Source organism: Mus musculus, chromosome 13 (genome assembly GCF_000001635.26).
Source record: "Mus musculus strain C57BL/6J chromosome 13, GRCm38.p6 C57BL/6J".
NCBI lineage: Eukaryota > Metazoa > Chordata > Mammalia > Rodentia > Muridae > Mus > Mus musculus.
Window position 1 is genome coordinate 61993290 of NC_000079.6, and position 21832 is coordinate 62015121.

A 21832-nucleotide genomic window follows, 5' to 3' on the forward strand; every position below is an offset into this window, starting at 1 on the left:
AAAAGAATACATATTGGATAGAAACACAATGAATGTGATCTATGTGTGAAAGCCTGTGTATGTCACAGGTATCTTCAAAAGCATAAAAAAATTCATACTGTAGAGAAAGCTTATGAATATATATAATATGGTAAAATCTACAAATATCCATAGTCTTAATCATCATGAACATATTTGTATTGGCAAGAAATCCTCTGAATATTAACTGTGTGATAAAACCTATTTCAACACACTTATCTCCTAATGCATCAAGGAGCACATACTGGGGAGACAGAGGTATGAGGAACTTATGAATGTACACAATGTGGTAAAAATCCATGCTGCAGGGAAGCCCTACAAATGTCATTCTGATAAAATTTTGCACTTCCCAGTATGTTTTTGTAAGAGGAAAGTCATTAGCTTATACTAAATCTGTTAACGTTTGCATGTCAAAGTAATTTTTCAACTTCTAAGAACTCATAAGTAGGGCAGTCTATGACTCTGATGGCCTTGGTATGATCTTTAGCCAATCCACTTACATTAAGTTACACAAAATTATTTATTCCTGAGAAAAACTCTAGCAAGTGTCAACTATCTGCTCAAATATGATGATGTGTCTATTTTTTTAACATGTAAATTCATAGGTTCAAAAGCCCTTTCAAGTTCATTGATAAGGTACTGGTTTAAATTTCACAGTTCGTTAAATTTCACAGTCCATTAAATGACTCATTCATGTGTAAAACTTTGGGTGCATATTTGTGTGTTTTCTGTTAATATGATAAAACATTTTAAGTACTGTAGAAAAATCCCAAACCAGGGTTTCCACCCCATCTTTGGCCATTTGTTTTTCAGGTAAAAGACACACAGCCTTTATATTTATACTAAGCCTTGATCAGCACATGAGCTTGGCAGATATTTATCCTCTATGCTATTATGTCTATTTCCCAGCCAATGATTTCATCCTAGAATTTGCCTTGCTTCATCTAGGCTACGCTTTGTCTGTGGCTCTGTGTGATTGTGTGAATGCTGATTTCCAAGAAAATTAAGCTGTTGTATAGCAGAAAATATAGGAAGATGTAAAACCCTGACCTTGTTCCAGGGAATAAACTTTTTTAAATTGGTTGGCCATGTGTCTAGGCATGTAAATATTTTACAGTGTTTCACATCATCTTCATGTCAGGAAATTGAAAACACTTATACAAGAGAAAAACCCTATGTATGTTGATGATCTCATTATAGACTGTAGACACCACAGTTGTTTTTGATATCAGGGAAAAAATTCTGATTCAGTTCTTCATCATGGCCTTGAAGGAAGTAAATTATTTCCCATGTTCACACACGTGTTGTAGTAGAGATCACCAACTGTGGTTGTGGGTTTTAGTTTTAAACATTTGCAATAGATATTGACGTTTGTTCTATGACTTTCAAATCCATTTACCGGTGTTTATTAGGGGATCCTTGATTTCATTCTGAGACTTCACCTTTATTTCAGCTTTACTTGTTGAAAGGTATTTTTCTGCTGCAATGAATTTAGTGTGATACTCCTCTTCTAAGTGGCCCATTCTTTAAATATAAGGATCTGTGTGATTATACATTTCCAGTAAGGTTGCTGCTAAAAGCATGGTGAGCTCTGTTTGTTGTTTCATTTTATTCACAAACTTCTTTGAGATATTGTTGTTTGTTATCCAGTCTGGCTTTGGTGTCAGTCAGTCAGCATTTCGTTTTACCTCTTGATACACGTGTCAGCCTTCTGAGTACAAGTCCAGGAATAGGAGATGTATGCTCAGTGTGTCCTTTTTCTTTAATGTGTTTTAATAATATTAATGTTAAAATGTTTAATAGATGAAAATAGAAAGAACAATAAAATTCGTATCATGTTCTTCTATCGCATAGAAATGCAATGTACAATAATCAGCAATCAAGTGAATATCTCACAACATAGCTTGATATGCAGTGTGTGTCTATATTATTTGTCAGCCCATGTTTCTTCATGTCCTGTGAATTATGGAGTTGGCACTTCATCTTGAACTACTGCTGTCTTTTTTTTTTTTTTTTTTTTTTTTTTTTTTGGTTTTTCGAGACAGGGTTTCTCTGTGTAGTCCTGCTGTCCTGGAACTCGCTCCATAGACCAGGCTGGCCTCAAACTCAGAAATCCGCCTGCCTCTGCCTCCCAAGTGCTGGGATTAAAGGCATGCACCACCACAAATGGCACTACTGCTGTCTTTTAAGGAAATTACCTGCAGATGTAAAATGATGTAAGTGCAGTGAGATTTTATATATTTTTACTTTGAAGGATGTGGTGATGTGTTTTTAGGTCAGCACAGATATGTGGAGACTGGAAGACAACTTTTTGCCTTCTACTTTTGGCCACCATTATATGGAGATCAAGGTCAGGTAACCAGCCTTGCTCACCTTTGACGTTTCACATTGAGCCTTCTCACTAATGCTCAAAGAAATAGAGAGATTCCATCAGTAGGATTCTGTTTTCTTTTCAGACTATAAACAATAAAATACTGTTTTATTTTCAGACTGTTAACAAAACAGTCTTCAGAAATGACAGCATATGTGAAATACAAATTTTGTTCTTGCTTATCTTGTCTTTGAGCATTAACTCAAGATGAATGTAGGCTGTTACTAAAAGATGTTTTGAAAAAAAAATCTTTTAAATGTGTGGAATAATTTCTTCCAAGAGATACATATTGATTCTAGAGCAACTGCTCCCAGTCTAGTATGAGACTGAGAAAAGCTCCACTGGTTGACTCTGGTGGCGGTGATCCCACTGTTGCTCCTGAGGGCAATAACATGCTGTCTTCTTGACTAACCTAGCTAAGCCCTTCAATTAGCTGGGTGTCCTACCAATCAGTTTTCTGTTACCCATTTGAATCATGTTGTCAACTTTGCATCACAGCAAGAGGAAAAGGATTTGGAACTAGACTATGGCTTTTAACTTCACACCAGAATCAGAGTAGCCTCTTATTGTACAATTCACAGGGAGAAATATTGTAAGCAATCAGCTACTAGAGTCACAATTATGCTAAAATACCGCATTGTGACGTGCTGAAGGATTTTGTAATTTCCCTGCATGTATTAATGATTCACGTCAGCCGTGCAGTGGTGGTGCACGCCTTTAATTGTAGTGCTTGGGAGGCAGAGACAGGCAGAATTCTGAGTTCGAGACCAGCGTGGTCTACAGAGCTAATTACAGGACAGCCAGAGCTACACAGAGAAACCCTGTCTTGAAAAACCAAACCAAACCAAACCAAACCAAACCAAACCAAACCAAACCAAACCAAACCAAACCAAACCAAACCAAACCAAACAAAACAAAACAAAACAAAACAAAACAAAAAGAAAAAAACAAAAAACAAAATTCATGTCACTTGCCTACCAGATTTATATGCATACAGTTTGGGGAGATGTGGTTGATTCAGTGAATATTAAATTTACCAGTAGAGGGCGCTCCTTGCAGATATGTCTTATCTACTTACATAGGTAATTCATCTCAGAGGGGTGAGAAACAGGCCATTGGTTTTAACTGTGTTTATTTGTGATGTTTTCTATATGCTTGGCCCGGGGCGTGTCACTGTTCAAGCTGTGGCCTTGTAGGTATGTGCTTTAATACCCTTGTCCTAGCTGCCTGGGAGCCAGTATTCTGCTAGCAGTCTTCAGATGAAGATGGAGAACCCTCAGCTCCCCCTGCACCATGCTTGCCTGGACAGAGCTATGCTCCTACCTTGATGATAATTGACTGAACCTTTGAAACTGTAAGCCAGCCCCAATTAGATCTTTGCCGTATAAGAGTTGCTTTGTTCGTGGTATCTGTTCAGTAAAACCCTAACTAAGGAGTAAAATCCTAACTAAGACATTGTATGTTTACATATCTTAGATGTTTACATTGCATTTAGGGGCAAGATTAAACAGTACCTTCTTAATGCCATTCTCTCTGCAGGGGAATGGCCATCTTTTTTTTTTTTCAAGATTTATCTATTTATTACATGTAAGTACAATGTAGTTGTAGAGGGCATCAGATCTTCTTACAGATGGTTGTGAGCCACATGTGGTTGCTGGGATTTGAATTCAGAACCTTCAGAAGTTCTTGTAACTGCTGAGCCATCTCTCCAGCCCTGCCTTCTTCTTTTCAAAGTTAGTACAGCTACGTAGATTTTTTTCAGCATATTTGCCTTTTTTAAGACTCAACAATTGATTTCACTTTTTAAAAAAATTATTTACTTTCAGCTAAAATCCCAGTATCAGCCCCTCTTCTCCAACCACCCTCTCGCAGCTCCTCTCCACATTCCCTTTTGAGATGGAGGAACCAGTCCTGTGTATGATCCTCAACTCTGCCGCCCCCTCAACCCCTCTACCCTGAACACATCATTCTCTACAGGACTAGGCACATCTTCTCACTGAGGCCAGATATGACAGCCCAGTTAGGGTAATGGAATCCACAGGCAGGCATCAAATCAGAGACAGCCACCACTATAGTTGTTGGGGAATCCACATTAAAACCAATATGTACCTCTGTTACATATATGACAGGGGGCCTAGGTCCAGTTCATGCTCACAATTTGGATGGTTGTTCAGTCTCTGGGATCCATCAAGATTCCAGGGTAGTAGATTCTATTGGTCTTCCTGTGGATTTCCTATCTTCTTTGGATCCCTCAATCTTTTCCTGAACTCTTCTAAACACATCTCTCCATGTATTTCTGTTAGCTGTTCATTAGAGTCTCTCAGAGAAGAGGTTTGCTAGTATCCTGTCAGCTAGCATAACATGATATCATTAATACTGTGAGGGATTGGTTCTTGTCCATGGGATGGTTCTCAATTTGGGCCAGTTATGATTGACCACTTCTTCCTTCTTTGCTCTCTTCTCCCTATTTGTCTTATAGACAGGGCAGATTTTATAACGAAGTGTGTGTGTGTGTGTGTGTGTGTGTGTGTGTGTGTGTGTGTGTGTATACATAGATATATATAGAGAGAGAGACAGACAGACAGACAGAGATAGACAGAGAAAGTAGAGTATAGAGTTTATTCAGCACAGGGGAGGGGAGTTAAGAAGGTAGTAGAGATAGACAAGGGCAGAGAGAGAACAGAGGAGTAGTGGCTCTCCATGAGCACTGGAGAGAGATGGGGAGAGGAATGGGGTGAAAGGGGGAGCAGGAGGGAGAGGACAGAGCTAGAGCAAGAAGTCAAGAGTAGATGGAAGATTTTTTTGGGGTGAGGTAATGTCCTTATTTCTCCACTGGGAGACCTGCTTGTCTACAGGATGTGGCCAATTCATGATCTACATCTTACAGTCCTAGGAGTTTTAGCTAGAGGCTTGTAATAGTCATCTTGGGGGCTCCCCCTGTCTGCGGTTCCAGCAGAACCTAGAGATGTCTTTTGGATCCCTACACCACCACTTTCCATTATCTCCTCTGCTTCCCCTGCATCTGTACCCGAATCCCCCCATATCCCGAGCTTATCCCTGTCCCGCAGGAAATAAACACAGGACACGCCAGGTTCTTCCGTGGTTAACTTTACTTCTATATCATATTGAGGTAGACAAAGAAGGCTTAGAAAGTGTGTGGCTTAAATAGTTTTGGTGACGTGTCTAAACTAGGACTGGTAGCAACACCCATGATCCTCATGCACCCTGGGGATAGGTTAAAGCCCCCAGGGGTTGGGCAAAAGCCCCGGGAGAAGGACTGGTGACTTTGGCGGGCTGTGCTCTCGCAGCTGCGCACAAAGAGGTTTACCACCATCTAGTGGCGGCACATATATTGCAGCCCTTTACACCCCCACCCACAGCTTCCTTCTGAATTTCTTTTCCCACCCAGTTTGAAATCTTATGAGGAACATTCAATCAGCCTTCATGGGCCCTCTGAATTATCCCAGTGCTTTAGATCTGTGAAGTTTAGTGTGATTATCCTATACTTTATCTGTAATATCCACTTATAAATCAGGGCATAACATTCATGTATTTTTGAGTCTGTGCTACCACACCTAGGATGACATTTTCTTATTTCTTTCATTTGCCTGCATGATGCCCTTGTTTTTAATGCCTGAGTGTTCCTCATGTAATGGAATGGCATGTCCTTTATCCATTCTTCAGGTCAGCAACATGAAAGGTTTTTTTGCAGTTTATATCTGGTATGAATAAACCTGCTATTAACATAGTTGAGAAAGTGTCCTGGTGGAGTGGGGGAGCATATTTTCGGTATATGCCCAAGAGTGATATAGCTGGCTCTTGAGGTAAAATATTTCCCACTTTTCTTGGAAGCTGGCAAAATGATTTCCAAAGTGGTTCTACAAGTTTGCAACAATAGGAGAGTGTTTCCCTGGCTCCACATTTTTGTTTGTTTGTTTTGTTTTGTTTTTTTCAAGACAGGGTTTCTCTGTGCAGCCCTGGCTGTCCTGGACCTCACTTTTTAAACCTGGCTGGCCTCGAACTCAGAAATCCAGCTGCCTCTGCCTCTGGAGTGCTGGGATTAAAAGCGTGTGCCACCACGCCCGGTCTGGCTCCACATTCTTTCCAGCATGTGCATTTTTTGATGTTAGCAATTCCAGTGGGTGTAAGATGGACCCTCATAGTTTTGATTTGAACTTCCCTGATGAAGAAAGACTTTGAACATTTCTTTAATTATTCCTTGGCCACTCACAATTCCTCTGTTGAGAATTCTCTGATAAGCACTGTACCCTATACTTTAAGTGGGATATTTGGGTTGTTGGTGTCTAACCTCTTGAGTTCTTTAGAAATTTGAATATTATCCCTCTGCCAGATGAAGGATTATTGAAGATTATGATCCAGTGTGTAGGCTGCTGTTTGATCCTACTGACGGTGTCCTTTGCCTTACAGAAGTTCCGCTGTTTTGTTTTTTGTTTTATGTTTTTTAAAGATATATTTATTTATTTTATGTATATGAGTACACTATAGTTATCTTCAGACACACCAGAAGAGGGCATCAGATCCCATTACAGATGGTTGTGAGCCACCATGTGGTTGCTGGGAATTGTACTGAGGACCTCTGGAAAAGCAGTCAGTGCTCTTAACCACTGAGCCATCTCTCCAGCCCAAAAATGTATGTAGGATTTGACAATTCATGCTCATTCATATCCCCATTAGTTATCCATTTGGCACTTCCTCTTGAATTACTGACTTCTGATAGAATTATCTAGAGATGCTAGATATTGCAAGAGCAATGAGATGTATTATTTTGTTTTGTGTTGTATGTGTGTGATGTGATAATGGGCCTTTAGGCCCCCATGGATATATGGAGACTTGAAGATGATTTTGTGTGATCACATTTGGCCATCTTTATACGTTGGTCAATATCAGTTTGCCAACCTTGCACACTAGAAGTGTTTCACACTGAGCCTTCTCATAGATGCTCAAATAAGATTAGGTGAATGGTCCCTCCATCAGGACTTAGTTATTCCATGGGTCTAGGAGGACCGAGGCCTGTAAGAGAAACCAGCGGAGAAAGGGAAGCGAGACCAAGCAAAGACTTCAAGGTCTGTTTAATGGAGGCTAAGAACCTGGTTATAAGAACAAAGAGAAAAAATAGGAAGGTGTCAAGGGGGTATAATAAAATACCGAGAAAGGGATGGACATCTGGGGCAGATGCTGATTGCAGGCTTCAAACATCTTGCAGCTTCTCTTGGAATGTCGGCCCTAAAACAGTTCCGGGCGGCCTTCAAACATCCTGCAGTTTATCTTGGAGTGTCAGCCCTGACTAAACAGTCCCAGGCAGCCATCAAACATCTTTTAGCTTACCTTGGAGTGCCATAAACAGTCCCAGGCACCAAATGGAGACATGAAGGAGGAGGTGAAGCTGGCAGTGCCAGGCGCCAGGTGGAGACAATGAAGGAGGGGGTGACATAACTCCCTTCAAAGGATCAGCCGGATCTTCAGGGTGAGAGTTGTTGAGGGTCTAGTTTCCCACAGTTTGTTCTTTCACAGTGAACCAAACATTTACCAGAAAACATTGCCTTCCTTTTAGATTGTAAACATATTGTCCTATAAGGATGGAGGAAAACAGTACAAGGTGATAACACATTTTATCTGCAAAAGAAAACGATGTACTGTTAAGTCCTTTTAAAAATGTGTTATTTTATTCTTAGGTGGGAACCCTTCTTTAGAACACTTTTCTCAGCACCACAAATGAATGCCACACAACTGTCTCAGTGGGTAGAGCTAGTTGCTTCTACACCTGATGACCTGAGTTCCGTGACTGAGAGACCCATATTATCTACAATTTTCTTCTTTTCTTTCTTTCTTTCTTTCTTTCTTTCTTTCTTTCTTTCTTTCTTTCTTTCTTTCTTTCTGTCTTTCTTTTTTATTTTATTGGTTTTTTGAGACAGAGTTTCTCTGTATAGGCCTGGCTGTCCTGGAACTCATTTTGTAGACCAGGCTGGCCTCAAACTCAGAAATCTGCCTGCCTCTGCTTCCCAAGTGCTGGGATTAAAGGCGTGCACCACCTCCCAGCTGCTTATTTCTATACTTTGGTTCTGGCTTATGCATGTCACACATCAGCAGTATATAAACATGTTAAACAAAATAAGGAACAACGGTGTGAGTTGCAGCCAAAACCTCTTTGGGTTGTACCTCTAGAACTCACATATTGGAAGTAGATAATAGACAGCTGTAAGGTGCTTTCTCACTGCTACCTACACCCATGGCACAGGTGTATATCCACAAACACAGTTGAAACAATTTTTCATGGAAGAAATTAACAAAGCAAAAAAAGAACAAGTCCATTTTTGAAAACATATGAAATGATTTGCCAGTTTAAATTATTACTATTAAATTTCAGTAGGTATTTCTGAACATCAAAACCATGAGGTTTACTCTTTAGTCCTTACCTTGTCATTCATTGTTTGGTTCAAATGTAAGTCATTGAAAAAACATCTCAGCTCATCTTAGAGGTGCATACCTGTAAACCTATTACATTAGATATGGTGGTAGGCCTGTCTCTGAGTTTTAGGCCAGGGTCGTGTACATAGTGAGTTCTTAGACATGTTTTATAGTGACATTCTGTCTCAAAAAAAAAAAAAAAATCTTAAAAGAAAGAGAAAAGAAAAATTGAAAAATTTCTCTTTATTGAAAATTTTCTAATGCAATCTGTTCGGTTTCTGGACTCATTTGGCAGCAGTAGGAGCCCACATGCACACCTGTCAATGCATGTCAGGTATACCTCTGATGTAATTTATGCTTTTTGTAATGAGAGAAGAATACCATGCATGTATGAACATTGACTAGCTGAATTGAATCCTATTCTGGCTCCTTAATGCCTGTAAAACATTCATTTCTGAATTCTGAGTGATGGTGACTCTAGGTGACATCAAGGCTGGTGTCAGGGGACCCGGGACCTCAAAACCAGGTCACTCTAGAACTGTGGAAGTCAGGCATTTCGAAAGAACCATGGAGTATGGATTGGGGTTGCAGAGGTGAGGTTTGGTTTTAAAAGAAAGAGGAAGAAAAGGCCCTCTGGAGTGCAATGTTTGGGGTGTAGCTGAACACCAGCTGCCTTCTATTGTACTCTCTGTATCCACTCAGCTGTGGTGGGTCAGTCCTTTCCTGTTCTTCCCCTCTTTTTATCAAGGCAACTACACAGATCAGTGGATGATAGCACCTTGCATACCCCATGGGGCGTCTCCAATTAGGCCATAAAGCCTCTCAGCCCCTACCCCATTATCCCTGTATCCTGCAGGGATGGTAGGAATTGGATACTCAGCTCTCCCTTTGGTTGTGGTGTAGTGTTACAGTGGACACCAGGAATTTTGAATTTTCCTTGGAATCTCATTGTGTAAATGACTTTTCCCTCTAGTTAATGACTTCTGTGTATAATAAATATTCATTTGTTAACTAAATGCTTTTCAGGAGAGCAAGGAGCTAAAATTCTGTTCAGAACTTAGAAAAGGAAGAAAATTCTGTTTCAAATTAGTCACACAGAACAAATATTGTTATTCTGTTTTCAATTCTCATTAGAAATTTCCTTTTTTATTTTATTCATTTTTATTTTTGTTTTTTGTTTGTGTGGTTGGTTGGTTGGTTTGGTTTTTCAAGACTGGGTTTCTCTGTATAGCCCTGGCTGTCCTGGATCTCACTTTGTAGACCAGACTGGCCTGGAACTCAGAAATCCGCCTGCCTCTGCCTCCTGAGTGCTGGGATTAAAGGAATGCGCCACCACGCCCGGCTTTATTGTTTGATTTTAAAGAATATTCTTACTATGAACCCCTGGATGGCTTGGAACTGTACTATCTGTTCTAGAACATCAGAGAATTCTGCCCACCTTGCCTCTAGATTACCAGCATTATAGGTGGGCACGTCACAGCTAGATAAATCAGTCCTTTTAAGTGGCTTAATAAGGATGAGTGGCTGAATCTCTCTGGTTAGGGTAGCTAGAACATAGTCTGTGGTCTTCGCTCTAGTAACAGAAGTCAATCGTGAAATGCAGCCCTCCTGCCTTTAACTCCACTGTCTTTCAAATTAAGAGCACTATTGTTTTGCTTTATCATAACATCTGTTATAAGTCACCAAAGGACTAGGGCAGAATCTGTCCTTATTCTATAGATGGTGAAACTGAGCCTTAGAGTATTAAGTCATTACTGAATATATATGTGGAACTTCTCTTCTTACTCATGATGTGTTTCCAATGACTTAATCAATGAAATGAAAGCAACCTCAGCCAGACATGATGGCCCAGGCCTGTAATCACAGTGATTGAAAAGTGGAGACAGAAAGGGACAGGACAAAAGAGCTGATAAAGTTCCCTCATTGGACAGTACCTAATATTAGCAATGAACACTGAGGTAATCATTTTTAGATGCTTGATAAGTATCCTGCTGGCCCATTTTTGGGTTCAACACCAGGCATTCAAGAAACTGCATAAAAATTGAATTTACTAAAAAATCAAATTACTGTAGTTATACTAGTCCTAACAAAAATAGTATCTAGGTACTGATTGTGGTTGTGCCTAATAAGACAGGTTTTTTTTTTTTTCCAAGTTTTAAGATGATCCTCCTGAAAGACTAGGCCTGAGTAATACTTGGTGTGCTCTAATACACTTCCCTCCTCTCTGGAGCACATAATCATCAAGCCTTTCCCACTTTTAAAACTATATTTTTCCATTATACTTACAGCATTCCCACCATCTCTCTTCTGTCTCTGAATTCCTTCATAGACAATTTATTATTTTTCATGAGGGATATTTTCCTTGAACAATAGTTACTGTTTGAATGTGACCTATGATTTCCTGCAGGACTTCTCAACTATGAAGCAAATTGATGGATGAACAGGAATATAGGTGTGGAATAGAATGTACACATGATGTACCCTGTTCCTTGATTGAAGAGGAAGACATGTTCTGGGAGACTGCAAGAATTTCTTCATAACTACAAAGTTTCCAAACTCAGTCCATGTCTACCCCTATTGTGGCTGTGCAGAGCTCAATGGGCCTGTGCTGTCTGAATCCTTTCATCTCTCATCATCCAGTAGCTGTGCTGCTATTGTCCTGAGACCCAGCTGGGTGACCCTAGATAGTGATGGACTCTGGGCAGAGCTATCAATCAATAGCAACAGTAGGAGGAACCTTATGGGATCCTTCTAGGATTCTCCATTGATGTAGCACTAGTGAGCTGTGAGGTAGACAACAAGCAATTCTCTACTGAGTGTGGCAGCCACTGTTCAGAACAGTAGGACAAGAGGAGCAGCTTTTAAAGGAGCTGCAAGCACTTAGTGGAGTTGGCCTAAAAGTGAGACTATGTGTGCTTCAGAGACAGAGGTGGAAGACTAGGGATGCCTAAGTATATTGTAGTCAGGCCATTTCATTATCTGAAGAAGCTGAAAAATAAGCTTCATGATATTATATTTTTCTGCTGGATTTGGCATTGCTTTGGTCTGTTCCATCGTCGATATGCTTTGATTCTCTGTGGAATAATATTGTTTATTCTTAGCATTGTATGTTGGAAACATAACACTCTCATTGATGGTCCTGGAAGAGTGCGGTTGGGTAAGAGACAGAATTCACTCTCTAGGCATTGAAGCAAGATGTGGCGTTTAAATGGGAATGTTGCCCTTTGCTCCTATGTTGCATACTTATTTTCCAGTACCTGAAAGTCTTTCAGAGGAGTAGGGGAAAAGTATAGGATAATCATTGTGGAGAATTTGGGTGACAGCTACCTCTGTATCTAAGGTGGGAGATGTTTACCACCACAAAAAGCAAAAAGCTTACTTGCAGCTTTTGGATTCAAGGTAGGTACTTTATCTACTTCACAGAGAAGAGGGCCTATCTTATTTTCATCCTAATCAGTCAATTGTGCTCCCCAAGTCCTATTGCTTATTAAAGAGGGGAACTCTTAAGTAGGAGAATTAGCCCCAGGCAATGAGTTCCCTGTTTGGCTAATCAATGCAAGTCAGTCAGTCCTTGAATCATACACATAACCAATAAAAATGCAGTCAGCAAGTTTTATTTATGTATTTGAGTCTTCATAGTCACACATGTATGTAACAAGGAAGAAACTGGCAGGGAAGAATTTAGGATGGAGAGGGGAGAAGTAAGGGGATAAATTGTTGAAGGATATTTGAATATAGTTAATAGAAAACCTAATGGGTATTGAAATATCCAAGCTTGGGAAGATACTGCCTTTTCAGATGCACCTAGGTGTGTCTTGGAAAGGTGTATTTTGGGTGTGCCTCTGACAGCCAAAGCCTCAATACAAGAGAATGCTAAGGGTTGGAAAGTGCCTGCCCATTTTGAGGCAAGTTACTTGGGAGGGGTCTTGAGGTTTTTGCTGAGTGACTTGGGGCAAAGACAGTTTGGATGGCATTGAGATCCTCTTCTGTAAAGGTGAGAAGTTTCAGCTCCCTACAGACTTGACCCGGGTCCTCCCACCACAACCTCCCCCTTGAGCTGACCTGCTGTAGCCTGCCATGGATGTAGTAAGGGAGATAGAGCCTGGTTTTGTAGCAATAAGACATTTGAGCTTTCTCTTGGTGGGCATTCTCTTTAGACTCTGTGTCTATCTCTTGAATAGCATTGTGGAAGCAGAGTGGTAAGAAATAGCAGGACAAAGATGAGGCAGGATTTGAAGAAAGAGAGCAAAGGAGCCCTCCTGGGTTTCAGTGAGCTCAAGAGAAAGGTAGACTATGTAAAAATGGGCATAGACAAAGAGATTTCTGAGCGTCTAGCAGTTTAATTTTACATTCAAGCTTGTAAATAGATATATTGCATATAGTTAAGGAAATGAAGTTAGCTCACTAGGCTAGCATGTTTTAACCAAGCCTCCCACCTCATTTGACATTATTGGGAATATATATTATAAAATGTAGACAGGGTGGGGCGGGAGGGTAGGTACGGTGACAACAGGGGCATCCAGTCTTCTCTGTCTCTAGGAAGCAGGCAACCGGAGGGAAGATGGTTTACATCTCGAATGGTCAGGTGTTGGACAGCAGGAATCAGTCCCCATGGAGAGTGTCTCTCCTAACAGACTTCTTCTGGGGAATAGCAGAATTTGTCGTTTTCTGTTTCAAAACTCTGCTTCAGCAAGATGTAAAGAAAAGAAGAGGCTACGGGAGCTCCTCTGATTCCAGATACGACGATGGAAGAGGGCCACCAGGAAACCCTCCACGAAGAATGGGTAGGATCAGTCACCTTTGTGGCCCCAGCCCTCCTCCAATGGCTGGTGGATGAGGAAGGTAAATGTCTGCTCTGAGAAGCAGACAACTAGACATACACACGTGTAGAAGGATGCCATCAAGCGGTGAAGAGTGGCTCGTGCAGGAGTAGATGGTGTATGTCCAAACAAGGATTGCTCTGTGTCCTCACAGATGAATGAGGCCATGCTAGCAATTCCCTCTGCAGGATCTGGCCTGACTGATACACAGTTCTATAAATGTACATGTTTGTCTACTTATCTCTTTTTTGTATAGTTTACTAAAGTATTAATATAGTTTTAAGAAGTAAATATTTCCAGGTTGCAAAACTTGATTGTTCATCTTTATATGATCATACCCAAAATCTTTGATCTGGAAGAAATAAAGGCCATGTATTTAGTCCTGGAAAAAAAAGTGTAAAAAGGTAAAGGTTACATGAAGTGGTGTATTATGATCTAATTTAAATGCATAAAAATTAACTTTACAAGAAAAAATATAATAGATACAGATATAGTTATGAGCAATTGATGTTGTTCCAGGTAATACAGATTGCATTTTTAAAAACCTCATGTCTGTAATTCAATTGCTGTAACTGCAATCCAGAGGGGTATAATGCCCTCTTCCGACCACTGTAGGTAATGCACACAGACATGTTCCAGCAATAGACTCACATAAGTAAAATAAAAATAATATATAAAATATGGAATCTTCTACAGAGATGTCACAGCCTTGAGGCACACAGCATTCAGGATGCACTTCTTTCTGGTCCTACAGAGATGCACCTGTGCCTTTCCTCTGAACCAAGTTGCTGAGTAAGAAAAGCAGCCTTATTCTGAGGTTAGACTAGCTCAGCAAACCTGCTCACGTAAGAACGGTAACCACAGTGCTGTTAGGTGATGTTTCCTTGATATTTTCTGTTTGTATTCTCTGTCCATTGTATATGGAGAGTTTTGGCATTGATACATCTTTTAAATGTACTTTTAGATCATACATTGTTGACTAGAAGGTCGTTTTACTCTGTAAATCTCCATCTGGCTCTGTGACTATTGTTCAAACTATAGCTGTGGCCCAAACCTAAGAGAGACTTAGGTACAACAGCATATTGGGAACTAAAAATTCTGTTCTAGGCTGGTTCTTCTTTGGGCATCAGTCAAAGATGAATGAGTGATCTTTTCCCGTGAAAGGATGCTAATTCTACCTGTTATACCTTCAGCCTTTTAGAAAATTATTTCTGAGACAAGGTTTCTTATGGTGAGTCATGTAGCTCTCATTCCACTCTGTTATGTCTCAGAGCAGTAACATTGCTATCCTATTATTTAAACCAACTAAATTCTTTTTTTTAAGATTTGTTTATTGATTATATGTCAGAGACCATCCCGTGAGAAAGTGAGCCCTTCACAATCTCCCTAACAGGCCAAATGGCCTTGTACTAAGAGCTGGTTATCACCCCTTTTCCTCCCTATTCCTTTCTTGGCACCTGAGGCTGTAAAAGCTGAATTATAGTCCCCTCTTCCCTATCTCTTCCTGAGTTCCCATGCCATCCAAGGACATAAGTTACGCCTGAGCCCAGCCTGACCCCCAAGGCTGTCAAGGAGGATCGATGTTCCAGAGATAAGATCCAGAGTGCTCGCTGCCTGGCGCCTGACTTCGGCCCCCATGTCAGCAGATGCCCACTTCTTTGTTCTTTGTATAATTCTCCCTTGACCCCTCCCTTATTCCCCGCGATGTATGCTTTAAAAAGAAGGCACCTCAGCCTAATAAACGAGACCTTGATAGGTTGGCATATCTACTTGGTCCTCCGACTCTTCTTTCTTTTATTCTCATTTCCTTCCAGGTTTGCGGTCCCCCTCGCACCCACGAATAACTGAATCCCGCGGGACGGGATAAGTGGCGCCCAACGTGAGGGCGAGGTCCAGATCGTAATTCCTAATCAGTGGAGGTTCCAGAGAAGTTCGTCGCGACCCCAAGAATTCAGAAGTAGTGAAGGACACCTTCCGCTGCTCACGGAAGAGCTAGAAGTCCTTGGTGAGTTGAGTCTTCTCCATTTCAGGTTATGGGACATAAGCTATCTAAAGAGACAGCCTTCATCAAAGGTTTAAAGATAGCTCTCAGAGAAAGAAGAGTACGAGTTAAAAAACAAGATTAGATAGACCTTTTATTTTCATAGACCAGGTATGTCCATGGTTTATTATAGATGAAGCAGAGATACGTTGTAAAAAATGGTGAAAGGTAGGTAGAGATTTAAATGATAAACTAGCAAATGAGGGTCCCGATGTGGTCCCTGCAACTGTCTTTTCTGTCCCGATGCAGTCCCTACAACTGTTTTTTCTTATTGAAGAGTAACTATCAGAAGCAGTCACTGTATCTCCTCTCCCTTCTCTGGAAGTATTCCCAGAAGAAGGAGATAAGGAAGTAGACTCTGAACATGAGAGAAAGAAAATAAATTTTAGAAAAGCAGTTATCCCCTGTTTGAGATCTTTTAGCAAAAAAAGAGAAAAAATGAAAATAAGCTATTTCAGAGCTCTCCTGGAGACAGAGGGAAAACAGGAGACGTCCCGTTTTCTCTCTGCCTCCTATAGAGATATTCTTAGCTCTGGTTAAAATATCTGTGTCCCTTTGAGACACCAAGTTCTATTCCCTGTCTGTCTATTGTCTGTTTTTGATGCATCAAAACAAATTGTCCATATGTCTGTCATGTTTGTTTTTGTTATGTTGTTTAAATGATTATTGTTCTGTGTTTCATGTTGAAAAATATAAATGGTTAAAACTTGTTTAAAAAGCAGTTTCAAAATTACACAGCACAAGTTGATAAGTTAGCTACACTGTGGCTGAGAGCCAAGTACAGCTGAAAAAGCCTTGCTGAGGGCCCGATTGCAAACGGAGCTCTTAAAGGGGCAGGCAGCCTTTTGCTTGTAACAGAAAGTTAGCTTAAAATTGGGAACTCAAGGTTAAAATCTTTCTAAACAACATGAACAAACACAAGAAAACAGGTCTTTAAGGATACTTCAACATAGAGATAGTCTTTGAGCCAAGACTCTGACAGAGTGTTTAGATAAAAAAAGGTTTACATTTGGGTTAAGGCTGAGCTCAGAGGGGAGCAGCCTCAGCGTGGCTTATATGGCACTTCTTAGAGCCTTATTACAGACCTAGCCAGATGTTGTTCTAAACATACCATCATCTAAAGTAAAATTGATAATCATTATCCTAAGATAGTTAAAAAATTATTTCATGCATGCTTGTATATCTTCTAAAATTCATGCATGCATGCATCCCATTTACTGTGTTTAAAAAATAGCCTTTATATGAGAGAAAAGTATATGTGATTTAAATCACATGATTATTCTTTTGAATTTCCTCCTGTTTCAGCACAGATAATTAAATTGTGTGCTAAAGATGGTGTTTAAAAATGTTAAACAATCAAACTTTAAGTTGTATATTAATAGTCGATATTAATTCTCTAGCTTGCAATTGCTTATGCAACTTATAAGAAAAAAAAATACTGTTTCTTTAAGAAGACTGTTTTTAGACAGTTAAGAAATTGTCCTAGGTCGCCTGGAAAAGACCCCCAGGATTTGCTTTTGTGTTATAGAGGTTTACATAAAGCTTTAACTGATAAAGATTACAGATAGCTCCTAAAAAGATACAAACCCAGGATCCTTATAATTATTTGGGTTTTAGACTTACTGATCAAACTGTTTTTCCCTAGAAGATGTTATTTACAGAGACAACTTAAAGACTTTCTCTTATTTCTGATTAATAAATATATAAATTATACGCATGTGACTATAATAACTTTTCAAACATTCTAGTTACAATCTCTCTTCAAGAGAAACATTTGAAAGTGTACTTAGTCACTGTCCATGTTATATTAAAACCGACTATAACAGTCCAGTATTTAAGTGGTTTTGTCAAAAAATTTTTAATTCTCAAAGACAAAATATTATAAAACTTTAAAACTCTATCTTCTTAAAAACAAAAAAGGGGAAAAATTATACCCCCTGTACATTCTTTAAATCATACTTTTATTGTTAAGAGTTTTAAAATTTAGATGTCTAAGAACTTAATAAATGCCTCATAGTATCTTAAAACTAGACATAATCATGTCTAGGTGAGATAAAAAGGATCCACTCATTGACACATGGCATGAGCCTAAACAGAAGGTTATTATGGGGAAAAGGGGGCAGTGTTTCTGTTTTATCCACAGAATGCTGCAAAAGCATGCTAGCTTCCAAAATGATTCGTGTGACCGACCGACCTGAGAGTTCATAAGTGCCCTGGCAGTGATGACAAGAAAGCTGTGTTGAGTGCACAGAAAAAGAAGAATCAGAGAGAACAGACACTTACAAACAAGATGAAGAAACTTCCTATCTTCGCCGTGGGCTACAGCAAGGAGAGCCGACCTAGTGTCCACATGAGGACAACTATTAATGATGACCTGTGGGGCAGAGAGACTGCTACAGTGTATTTAACAAGATTTCATCAGAGACACTGTTTTTGGCCATTCAGGCCAACTCCCCTATAGCTGTGAAAGCTTTTGTACCTTACCTATATGCTATATTGTTAGATAATTTTAAGAGTTAAGATCACCAATCTTGACAAGTCTTTTCATATTCGTTGTAATTGTTGTCAATTAACTAATCCTGCAGATCCTAATTTAGATAAGGAATTTGCTGTTATGATTTTGTTAAATAGACCTCCTTATGTTTTGCTGCCTGTTAATATTAAGAAATGATCCTTAGTTTAAAAAAAAAAATCCAGAAATACAAACTTGGAAAAGGTCAAGTGAGCAATTTTTAGATTTACTGCTTTAGTTGCAATTTTAACTTCAATATCTACCACAGCTTTAGATCAACAGCTGCATACTGATCATTTTGTTAATGATATGCATAAGAATATTAGCAACTTATTGTAGATAAAAAAATTAGAGGCAAAGGTTAATGTCTTACAAGTAGTGGTCTCAACAATAAGACAGGATATAACATATTAAGACTACAAAGACAGAAATTTCAGGTATTAAAAGAATGTTGTCTTTACTCTGACAAGACAGGTTTAGTTCAAGATAGTATAGATAAAGTTAGAGCTAGTCTAGAAGAAAGAAAACGCAGTAGAGAAAAACAAGAATCTTGGTATAAAAATTGGTTTTCTACTTCTCCTTGGGTCACTACCTTGCTTCCCACACACTTGGGACCTTTCTTGGGTATTCTACTGCTTTTGTCTTTTGGCCCCTGGGCCTTTAAAAGATTAACCAGTTTTGTTAAGTCACAGATTGAAGCTGCTTTAAGTAAGCCGGTTGCAGTCCACTACCATCAGCTGGATGTCCGGGACTCAGACGAAGAAGATCCTCCTCCCACCAAGACAGAAACAGCAACTCGTCTCCAATTTTCCACCCTTGCTGCTAAAGCAGAGTCCCCTTGGTTCCTTAGGTTTTGGAGACAATAGGGACAAAGAAGGGTGACCTCCAGCTCCTATTATAGCTTGAGAGCCACAAATTGTGGTGTTACAATTGGCATGCTTGCAGAGGCCTTCCTGAGTCTGAGGTTGATAATTCTCCTATGAGAGCTGCACAAAACTCAGAATTGTGCATGCTGGTTCGTTAAAAATGCGAATCTGGTATGGGCCCAGCATGGGTACAAACTAAGTATTGCAGGGGAAGGTCCATTTAGACCATTTCTGAGTTCCCTGAGAGACAAACCCGGTTAGGAAGAGGTTGGTATCTAATTTCAGTTACAATTAATAATTTTTTCAAAGGCTCTGCCTCACCTCCCCAAAAGATACCAAGATCCACAAGTGTGGGTCTGTGACAGCACCCACGGGAGGAATCGGGTCAATGTCCCCCCAGCCATGGTAATGCCCGCTCATCTAAGATAAAAAGATTATTTAATCACCTCAGTTAAGTGTGGCCTTATTAAATTTAATTCAGAAGGGGGAGATGTCAGAGACCATCCCGTGAGAAAGTGAGCCCTTCACAATCTCCCTAACAGGCCAAATGGCCTTGTACTAAGAGCTGGTTATCACCCCTTTTCCTCCCTATTCCTTTCTTGGCACCTGAGGCTGTAAAAGCTGAATTATAGTCCCCTCTTCCCTATCTCTTCCTGAGTTCCCATGCCATCCAAGGACATAAGTTACGCCTGAGCCCAGCCTGACCCCCAAGGCTGTCAAGGAGGATCGATGTTCCAGAGATAAGATCCAGAGTGCCCGCTGCCTGGCGCCTGACTTCGGCCCCCATGTCAGCAGATGCCCACTTCTTTGTTCTTTGTATAATTCTCCCTTGACCCCTCCCTTATTCCCCGCGATGTATGCTTTAAAAAGAAGGCACCTCAGCCTAATAAACGAGACCTTGATAGGTTGGCATATCTACTTGGTCCTCCGACTCTTCTTTCTTTTATTCCCATTTCCTTCCAGGTTTGCGATCCCCCTCGCACCCACGAATAACTGAATCCCGCGGGCGGGATAATTATACACTGTAGTTGTCTTCAGACACACCAGAAGAGGGCGTCAGATCTCATTAAGGATGGTTGTGAGCCACCATGTGATTGCTGGGATTTGAACTCAGGACCTTCGGAAAAACAGTCAGTGCTCTTAACAGCTGAGCCATCTCACCAGCCCCCCACAACTAAATTCTTAAGTTAACATCTGTACCACCACTGTGTTTTAAAATTATGCATTTGAGTCATGTAATCAACTGTTTACTGAGTTCATAGGAAAAGCATTTGCATGAGGGGCATAGCTTCTGCATTCTGACCAGAATGGGAAGAAGTTTATTGTGTACACTAATGGGGGAATCAGGGTGGGTAATCAGCTGCTGGAGTCGCCATAATGAAAAAGTGCCTGTTGCTGGCATGGAGGTAATTTTATAATTTTGCAGCATGTCTTAATTCATGTTGGGTAAATGAAAACAGACTAGATCGGTGGGTGTATGATTTGTGATGTCAGTTAAGCCAGTGAATACTCAAATTGCAGTTAGGTTACTACTGTCCTATGAGATATGTGCAATCCTCATTGACATAATTAAATCAGCTCAGAAGTTTAAAACACAGGCCTTCATTGGCTGTAGTTGTGTGTGAAGTTACAGGTCTCAGCAGGCAATAATCCACATAGAGGCAAGGTCAAAAAATATTTGAAAGATGCTATTCCTTCTACCAGGAAATGGACTATTCTTTTACAAGAATGGCTATGTGTTTTTTCAATAATATTTCTGTTTGTAAAAAGTCAATTATTGGTTTGCTTTAAATGCAGCACTTATCTGATCTCTTACTTGTATCCATTCTGTGATGTTTCCCAGGCATAAGAATTTCTTTCCATTTCTTTTACAAGTGCTGCTTAGGACAAGGTCTCCTGAAGCCCAGGATGGGTCATACCATGTAATTGATAATTGCCTTGAACATCTAATCCTGTCTCTAAAGCCACATGTTGGGAAGACAGTCCTGCATCTCTTCTAGGCTAGGCTTTGAAGGTGAACGTTTTCCTGGTATGGCTGTACTTGACATAGCAATAAGTAGTGAGGTCACAAATTTTCCATCTTGATAGTCACCTTGACTGGCCATTACTCTGGTCTGCAGACCAGGCAATTAATAATCTGGATAAAGGGGCTGGGGAGAAGGCTCAGTGGGTAAGAACACTGACTGCTCTTCCCAAGGTCCTGAGTTAAAATCCCAGCAACCACATGGTGGCTCACAAATATCCATAATGAGATCTTGAGTGTCTGAAGTCAGCTACAGTGTAATTATGTAAAATAATAATAAATAAATCTTTGGGCCAGAGCAAGCAGGGACTGAGTGGGGTTGACCAGAGTGAAGTAGAGGTCTGAAAAATTTAATTCTCCACAGCCACATGAAGGCTCACAACCATCTTTACAGCTACATTGTACTCATATACATAAAACAATAAATATATAAATCTAAAAAGAAAGACTTTGGATAAAAACTGAACTTCCTGTCAACTGTTGTTGCCACCAATGCAATTATTTCAAATGACTATAGTTACAGGAGTTCACTTACCTAAAACCAAACAGATAGGCACTGTGAGGAGTTTTTATTATTTTCACCATTTAATGTGGGAAAACCCTTTTTTAATCTGGAGGTTTAGGTTGAGAAGAAAAAAAATTAATGTAGGCCAGAACTTCTGCTGTGAGCCTACATATATAAAGGATATTGAAGATGGTAGTTCTTTCTCTTTCTCTTCTTCCCACATACTGACTTGCAAGGTCTTTTTATTTTT

General features: G+C 40.0%; 1 pseudogene; it reads left to right on the forward strand.

The window, feature by feature from the left end:
* Positions 13292 to 14022, forward strand: Selenok-ps8 (selenoprotein K, pseudogene 8; annotated as a pseudogene).